A 9,265-nucleotide genomic window follows, 5' to 3' on the forward strand; every position below is an offset into this window, starting at 1 on the left:
AATAGATTTAAGGGCCTAGATCTGATAGATAGAGTGCCTGATGAACTATGGACAGAGGTTCGTGACATTGTACAGGAGACAGGGATCAAGACCATCCCAAGAAAAAGAAATGCAAAAAACCAAAATGGCTGCCTGGGGAGACCTTACAAATAGCTGTGAAAAGAAGAGAAGCGAAAAGCAAAGGAGAAAAGGAAAGATATAAGCCTCTGAATGCAGAGTTCCAAAGAATAGCAAGGAGAATAAGAAAGCCTTCCTCAGCGATCAATGCAAAGAAATAGAGGAAAACAACAGAATGGGAAAGACTAGAGATCTCTTCAAGAAAATTAGAGATACCAAGGGAACATTTCATACTAATGCAAGATGTTAATAATAGAGGAATCCATGTGATGGGGAGGAGGGATGTGAGAATTCACTGTATATTCTGTGCAATTTTTTCTTTTTTGTAAACCTAAGATTGCTTTAAAAATGAAGTCTGTTAAAAACAAGTAATATCCAAAAACTTCAGCCCAAATCACCCATATTTCTCTTGATTCACGCGTATGGGCTCCACTGGGTCTTTACAGTTCACTGCCTGGCTGGCCTCCCTCTGCCTCCAGCAGTCTGGAGATGTTTCCAACTTGCCATCAGTGCAGTGCATCCTGACTTCATCATCTTTTGCTCCCGCTTCCCAAGTCCCCAGGCCTGATCTGTCAAGTGGCCAAGCAGCCGTGTCCCCATGCTGTCCTTTTGGTCTTCGCCCCCATGCCAGCCCACACTCTCTCCCTGGAACAGCCAAGGTCTAGAGGGGGCCTTCGTGTTGGTCTTTATATTCACTTGCCACTTTCTTGCTCATCTCTCCTCAAAACAAGGACTTTTCCCTAAGAACTTTGTGCAGTCATTGACACCCTAATCCTACTGCATGCCTCCCGCCCATTCCCAAATGCAGAAGACAAAAATGAAAGAGAAGACTCAAAACTGGCAAAGAGAGCTGAAATCTCTCACCTGTGGCCTTCCTGTTGTCTGTCCCCTGGCTGGAGCCTGCCGCATCTTTGTTTTGTGTCTCAGAGGCCAGTGGCCTCAGATGACATTCCCTGTACATTTCCTGCCCCAACAAAGAGAACGCTGGCACTCTAACCAGTCATCTTTTTACAACCTGGGAGAAGGCACAGCCCACTGTTAATAATTTATCTGTGTATTAAAGTACGCAGGGTTGTTAATCATTGTTCAATTATGGGGACAGGGCAGGCAAGACAATCTCTTACTGAAAAACACGAAGGCACACTTGCTCTCTGCAGGTTCCAAGGGTCAAGAGCATGGGGTCAGGGGAAGGCTTGCTTATGTGTGTCTATTGAGTTTAGATGGAAGTGGAGAGTAGGAGAGAGGACCTCAGTCTTTAACAGGTTCTAAGCAAAAAGACAAAGTTGATTTTGAAGGAAAATACTCATCCTCAAGTTTCCAGAAAAAGCAGTTCATCAATTCCTGTGAAACAAAGGCAAAAGAATGGCTCATTCTCATATCACATTCAGTGGTCTCATACTGAGCCTACACTCCACAGAAGGCCACATCGAGGAGTTTCAGCTCAATCTTACAGGCAGCAAAAAGCCAATAAGTATCCTGGGAGGTGACAAGAGTGCGGCAGGATGATGAAAGGGTGGGAAGTGAAGAGAGGAAACTCAATGGAGAAAAAACGAAGGGAATGAGAGAATAGTTTTACTTTCTTAAAGGTTCTCTTTCACATACTGTCTGCCTGCCCAGAAACTTAACACACATAGACAAAGAAGACAAACACATTTTGGGATGTCTAAGGCCAACTGAGATCCTTGAAGGAATTCTCCAAAGACTGCTCCCACCACCACTGCTGCCCTGGAGAGGAATATCTCCTCATACCCTCATTTCTAATACCCTATCTCTTCCTCCCACCAGGGGAAGCCAGCAAAGGGAGAAGTCTCCCAATATTGAGGAGGGGAGGGTTGGAGCTAGCTAAGGCTAGGGGACACCTACCCTGAGCATGTTTGCAAAAAGACTAACTGACCACTTGTCAAGAATAGGTCATGGGGTCCAAGGGTTGGGTGTTTAAGACCTTGGGAACCACCTCCCTCTGACCTCAATGTTTTGTTTTGTTGGTTTTTTTTTGTCCAAGATGTATGCACTTGAAGAACTTCAGCCATGATGAGACAGAAAATGTCACAAGAGGGAAAGGAAGAGGGTGAGGCTGGTTCTACTCGTGAGCTTTGCTATAGGACCTGGTGGGATTCACAGGGTCAATGGGAGTGTTCGAAGCTACAGTCATTTTTAGTTTTCTTTTTTCTTGCTTTGAACTCAATCAGCCACAGGGCCAACTCCTCCCCTTCTGCCTATGTCCCCAGGTCAATCAACTGCTGGGCTTCCCCTTGGGAGGGTTCCTTCATGGCTCCGAACTGGAAGCAACCGACTCAGGTGAATGACTAGGGCCCCGGTGAATGATTATGACTCTGCCCAATTCTGTCCTTGCTGAGTCTGCACAGGTGCCATGGCTCAGCAGCTTGGCTTCTTCTGTCACTCATGACCACAAGCGCTCAGCCCCTCATCATGCCCTTCAGTCTCTGAGGCTGGAGAAATGGACCTGAGGGGTCCAAGCGTGGGTGGAGGCTGACGGTAAGCCAGTCAACTAACCTGGCACCATCTCTGAGTGCTCCTGGGCCAGTGGCAGAGATCCACCTGCTTCGGGAAGCCTCTGTCATCAGCAAGCGTTGATCAGAACACGTGGTCTTAGCCCATTTGTGAACTGGAGCAAAGCTCCCTGAAGGGAAGATTCAGGGTTCCCTTCCCACTTCGGTTTGCCGACTGACATCTGCGTCTGGCCCTGTGGATGCTTCTTGGGCAGGCCAGGGCATGAGGACAGAGGCTGGTGAGCCAAAGGAGTGCTGCCTGCCTTGGTGAGAGGGAAAACCAGCTTCAGAGACCTGCCTTGATGATAGTGGAGCAGAGTCCAGGGTGCTGCACTGTAGACGACGTTGGGACCACTTCTCTAGCCAGCCCTTCAATCCTTCTTTCAACAATCTTCATTCTCCCCTCGGATCCCCCAGAGACAGCAGTATTTTACGTAGCTCAGCTCTACTTCAGGAATTGACCAAGGATGCTGACAAATTTTACATTCCTGCTGTGGACATTTCAAGGCCCCTCCTAGAGCAGGAAGGTTGAGAAAACATTGAGAGAAAGACTACATTTTCCTGCTCAAAAGGTGCTGGCCCCAGGCCCTAACAGGGTACGACTTAGTAAAGTTGTCTGACACCTGCCACAGTAAGCAAACAGAACACTATTATACCATGCCCTGGGCTTTATGGAGTGTTCCTCCAGGCTGTAGGGAGTTGCAAAGCTGATAACCTTCAAAAAGTTTCTGGCATCAGACAAAAGGCATGTTTCTGAGGGATGCTTACAGAAGTCTGTTTTTATTTCATTAAATGAACACTGATATTTTCAACTTCTCTTTGCCTCTTTCCTTTGTCAAGAGGCTGAATTCCTGACTTTGATTCCCTTGCCCCTGTTAGCCTTTTAATCATATTTAATTTTATTTCTTGTTATTTGTGGTTAAGTAGGACACGCTCGTTCTCTAAACAGGAAAATATTTTGACTGCTGAAAAAAAAATCCTTTGGGTTTCCTACTCTGTTTTTATTCCTAAATTCTACCACATGGTCCTTTTCCCCTCTTTCCTCCCTATCCCTTCTTTGCCACTGAATAGTATGTAATGCATACCAGGTTTAGATTATAAGATGGGTCAGTGGATTCCCAGGTAGCTCAATGGTAAAGAATCTGCCTGCCAATTCAGGAGATGCAGGAGACGCGGGTTCGATCCCCAGGTTGGGAAGATCCCCTGGAGGAGGAAAAGGCAATCTATTCCAGTATTCTTGCCTGGAAAATCCCATGGACAGAGAAGGCTGGCAGGATACAGTCTAGAGGGTCACAAAGAATTGGACACGATTTTGCAACTAAACAACAAATGAACTCTGACTGTGGTGTCCTCAGTGAACTGTAGACACTCTATAGGTGACCTGTTAGTGAGGTGATTAGGTTATGCCAAGAAGCCTGAAACCATCCCTGCGGCCAGATGATCTGTCCCCCTTGAAGTCTTTGCTCCTAAATCACAATCACCATCACATTAACAGCAGCAAAGTTCAAATGAGCTGAGTATGTGTTGTCTGCCCATCCCTTGGGTTGTTCCCTCCAGGCTGGGTTTCTGGTCCTCCCCAGAGCTGGCTGCAGAGAAACTGCGGTCCATTAGCAGAAAGCTCCAGCATAGGAATAGAGCTTCTTTTACTCAGAAGCAGGAAAAGTAAGAGAAAATGCACAGAAATGTGGCCCTAAGCCTCCCAACTTCACTAAAAAGTTCAGAAGGTTAATACAATTCACAGGTCAATGAGCTTTTTCTTCAGTGTAAAGAAATTCTATAGGAGAAACACACAATCAGCCAAAGGTCAGAATTTGATGCAGACCCTCTTTCTTTCCTGCCCCTAAGCCAGGCTGTGTCATTTGTGGACTTTTTCAATTTAAGATATGCCAGATATGAAAGTGATTATGATGGTGAAACAGACAACAGCAGCTGGTTGAAAAATGTCACTTTCTGAAAGGAAGAGCTGTGATCTATTTTGTAGTACCAAATGGTTGGGAAAAATAATAATCCCCAATAATCTCCTGTGATTAGGATTATGATAGAAAAGTTTTCATGGTGTCATTTTTTTATAGCTATAAATCTACCCTTAAAGGAGATGAAATTTCAGGAAATAATAAAAAGGTTTTCTAAAATCTTTTTTTTTTCAAAAATTGAAAAAAACACCTCATTTAAAATATGTTCTCCCTCTTTACATTTTACCTTTATCATTCTCTAAATAAAATCTGGTTATTTACATGAGCAATGCATGTAACCTATCTTGATGGTCTAAAATCAGGTGACTATAAACCTGTAAATGAGACTGAAAATTAAGATTTTGTGCATTTTCAATTCCCACTATATTTTGCAGCTGCCGTATCCTCCATAAATTCCAAATTTGTACTCTAAGGCAGCAAAATTTCCAAAAAATCTATCATAATTAAACATGAGAAATCCAGGACTAACACACATAAGTAAAGCAAAGACTCTGATCAACTGTCAACAACAGTGACAAAGCAGGGGTAGGAGCTGGTCACAGTCCAGACCCCGCCCAAGTCATGAGTGTGAAGTTTAGAAAATGCAGCCAGAAAATTCCTGCCAGCAGGGTCCTCCAAGCCCTGAGTAGATCAGCAAGAAAGGAATGATAGCATTGGATGAGGGAACTTTGAGGCTGGCTGGTTGTTTAGGTGATATGGAACGGAAGACACACGAGGAAGACTGGTGCGGAACTGACAAGCTCTGAGGTTCTGGGTAGTTTCCGAAGAGTCTTCTCCTCCATAAAATGGGAATAAGAGAACCTCATGACTATGGTGAGGTTCAGAAATAATATGTTTAGGGCATGTATCCAGCTGGACGCACTTGGTAAGTGGTAGTTCTCGTGAGAGTCAATGACCCTAAACACAAGAACAAATCAATTCTGTCTTAGCCACAAGTCGCCCCAGGACCTTCCCTCTGAAAGCCCTGTTTACTCTAGGGCAGAGCAGGTTGCAGGTCATTCTCAGAAAATAAAATCTCTCAGGGCAGTGATTCTACCCACTTAGTTTCTTAACAGTTGCTTTTCCCAGCAGCCAATGAGAGGGTGCACAAAAATATACTCTTTGTAAATGGCAGCTAAATTTCACATAATGATTTTTTATACTATAAGGAAAGGGAGTTACTCTTATGGACACATTCTATATGAACAAAACTTGTTTATTTGCTTATTTTTTTTTTAATAACCTAACTGGTCTGGGAGCTATGGAGAGAATATGGGACTGAAGGAAGAGCTCAGACTTTCTGGGCATTGCCATCAGCTGTTAAGATACTAGGGTGGTAGTTTCCATTCTAACACAAAGACTGATGCTTTGCCTTTGTACCATTCTCTTTAGTTTAGTCAGATCCTGAGTATGTCTGACCTGATGGAGCCTCCTATGTGATATATTAGGTCAAATAATACTGATAAGAATAGAGTAGGATAATCAAATAGTCCATTTAGAAATCCCACTAAGGGATTTAGAACAGAAAGGGAATTTTAAGGGAGTTTGGGGGATTGTTTCATGTTAATGATCACTCAAAAAATAACCCAGTAACCAAGCAATAATCTATACTACCTTGAAGGAAGATGAGGTGCATTCAAGCACCAGACACACTCAAGCCACAAACCCTGATAGTTAAATCACAAGACAGTAAATATGGGGTCTGACTCTTGTTACAGGAATTCAGAGTGTTAACAGTCCTTGAAGAGTAGCATTTCTGCATGTAGCCAAGAAAGAAACAAGAATTTGTGTATTTCAATTCCCATTACATTTTGCAGCTGCCTTATCCCCATAAATTCCAAATTTGTACTTCAAGGCATCAACCTTTCAAAAAATAGATCTATTGCCATAATTAAATGTGAGAAACCCAAGACTGAATGCACATAAGAAAAGCAAATGCCTTGATAAAACATCCAAAAAAAAAAAAAAAAAAAAGGTGAAAGGGGAAAGGGGAAAGAAACTAGGTGAAAGGGGACATTATCTCCAAATCCCCAAAGGGGTAATAATCCCAAGATAAATTACCACATTTTAGTACATATTACCACACTTTTGCTGATACACATATGATTTAAATAGCACCATAACAGTTTCAGTTAAATGATATAGGGCTAAAGGAGAGACTAATGATGTAAGCCTTGACATCTGCCCAAGAATGAGAAAAAAGGTGGTCTTCTCCCTTCCCCACCACCCTGCCGGCCAGCTTGCATCTCTCAGAAGTGTCCCAAGCTAACAAACTCACTCTTTGCTTGCCACTTTGCCTCACCTGAATTCTTTCTGCAAAGAGACAAAGGAACCCAAGGTTCAGTAACAGGTAAGCAGTGTGGATGGGTTCAAGTCCTAGCCTGTGGATTCAAAATTGAGTCTGAGTTTTGGCTGCATTTGAGTCCCACCCAGGGAGGAGTGTGGTTTCAGGACCAGCCCCATTTTATACTAAGAAGCCAAGAGTCCAGAGGATTAACAGAATTTCCCAGGATCATACTATAAACAGAAGCAGAGTTAGAACTCAAATTCAAATCCTTATCCTTCACAAGACCCTGCTCTTTCTTTCAGATTTTAGCTATATGGTACTAGTTAATTCTACAGCTTAACACCCAAAGCTAGAGATAGATTCAGTCTCTACCAATCTGTATCTTTATGCAAATCACTTTATGTTCTCTGAAACCCAGTTTCTCCTTCCAGTGGGGATAAATGATGGCCTCAAAAATAATGAAGAGTGGAAGCAACAATGCAGATGAAGTAATTAGTGCAATATCTAACACACATGCATTCTCAGTTGCTCAGTTTTGTCCAACTCTTTTTTTTTAAATTAAATTTATTTATTTATTTATTTTTAATTTTTACTTTACAATTCCAACTCTTTTTGATCCCATGGACTGTAGCCCGTCAGCCTCCTCTGTCCATGGGATTTCCCAGGCAAGAATACTGGAGTTGTTGTTGTTGTTCGGTCGCTCACTCCTGTCCAACTGTTTGCAACCCTATGGACTGCAGCATACCAGGCTTCCCAGTCCTTCACTATCTCCCAGGGCTTGCTCAAACTCATATCCATTAAGTTGGTGATGTCATTTCCTCCTCCAGGAGATATTACTGACCCAGAGATAGAACCTGTGTCTCCTGCGTTGGCAGGCACCATGGCACCACCTGGGAAACCCTATCTAGCACAGAGCAAATGCTAAAAATTCAGTTATTAATTTTACTATTATTCTTGTTCCAGGCTTTGATTCCCTTCCCAGAACTACACAGGCAGCGTGGAGTAGAAGACAGAGTACAGGACATGGCATGTGTCAGAGGACCAGAGTCTGAGTCCTGGCATGCCTGCTTCTCAGCTATGTGGTCATGGACATGCCATTTGCTGTTGTGGCTTAGTCTCTTCATTTCTGAAAAATGAAGCTATTAATATATACCTCCTGGAGTCGCTGTGGGAATGGAATGAAAAATAGCAATATAATCTTCGGAAGAACTCTTCAAAGGAAAGGCTGTGTGTAGCAGTAAGCAAAAATCCAACTACTGCAAACCTTCTCTACTTCTTCTCCATATTTTAACAATGAAATATGTTGCTGAAGAGTAGCTAAGAACTTGGATCCATCTTCTGTGATTCAAGAAAGCAGCATAAAACGAAAGATGTTGAGTTCAATCATTTACTCGCCTGGTACCATCTTGAAAATCTACAAGGAGAGTGCATAAGTACACCAAGCACTGGTTTGGAGCAGTGGAGTAAGATGAGAGAAGAAGTGATAATTACCCCAAACAAAGGAAGGCAGAATTTTCAGCAGAGTTGGCACAGGCTAATTGAGAAGGGCAGCTAGCACTGATGTATGCTTGCCTAAGGTATTAATTATAGCTATAGAATAATCGATTGACAAGTACTACAAATGAATCTTTATGGCAAGAGATAAAACTGCTTAGAACACAGAAAGGCCCTAGGTAGTGGGCTTATTTGATTTAGTTCCTGTCAAGATGCCTGGGAACTCTGGCAGTTTTAAGAAGACACTCAGTTCTCTCTTTGGGAGAACGTGGCCCATTCTTTTGCAAAACTGTGACCCCCCCTCCCCCTGCCCCCGCCAAAATACGTAGCCAATCCTTGAGTGAGATTTCTCGTATAAGAAAAGCCAAAGCAAAAAGAAATTGATTCTTCATTTGAGTTCATTTCCAACTAGACGACTTCATCTTTTGATTTTGATTTTGGCTCTCCAGCAGGATGAGGCAAACCATTATCACTATTTTTGAACACTGCGAAAAGAAAACAAACTCTTTTCCATCGAGCAGTTATCTGGGCTTTATACAGCTTCCCTAAAGCAACAAGCACTGGATCCAGTTTGGCAAATGCTTCTGATAAATATATCATGTGACTGAGACAAGAATTGATTTATGGAGGGAAATTTGGTTTAGTCACCTGTTCACATTTATCTTGTTACTTCTCTCCTGCTAATATTAGTATCAGATGTGTCTTGTTATCAGGACACTGACTTGCAGCAGCTTCATCAAATGTAAATTGTGTGTCTCCTTTTGCTCTCACCCAAGAGATTGGGGAAATCCTTGTAAACCAACTCAGTCTAACCTGAGCTTCTTAAATATCAGCTATGTTGGACTGTAGCACGCTAGGCCTACCTGTCCTTCACTATCTCCTGCAGTTTGCCCAAACTCATATCC

General features: G+C 42.9%; 1 protein-coding gene across 2 annotated transcripts in view; it reads right to left on the minus strand.

Annotated features, from left to right (window-relative positions):
• PRLR (prolactin receptor) overlaps window positions 1–7,328 on the minus strand; it is a 155,182-nt gene extending 147,854 nt beyond the window's left edge. Inside the window, exon 1 of one of the 2 annotated variants that reach the window (XM_040262313.1) lies at window positions 982–7,326. The gene's annotated coding sequence lies outside the window, so the exon portion shown is untranslated. Of the gene's footprint in view, window positions 1–981 lie in introns of both variants that reach the window. The other variant, XM_040262315.1, reaches the window with a different exon arrangement.
• Window positions 7,329–9,265: the final 1,937 nt, after the last annotated feature.

The sequence above is a fragment of the Oryx dammah genome, unplaced genomic scaffold, assembly GCF_014754425.2.
Source record: "Oryx dammah isolate SB20612 unplaced genomic scaffold, SCBI_Odam_1.1 HiC_scaffold_20, whole genome shotgun sequence".
In the NCBI taxonomy this organism is placed as follows: domain Eukaryota; kingdom Metazoa; phylum Chordata; class Mammalia; order Artiodactyla; family Bovidae; genus Oryx; species Oryx dammah.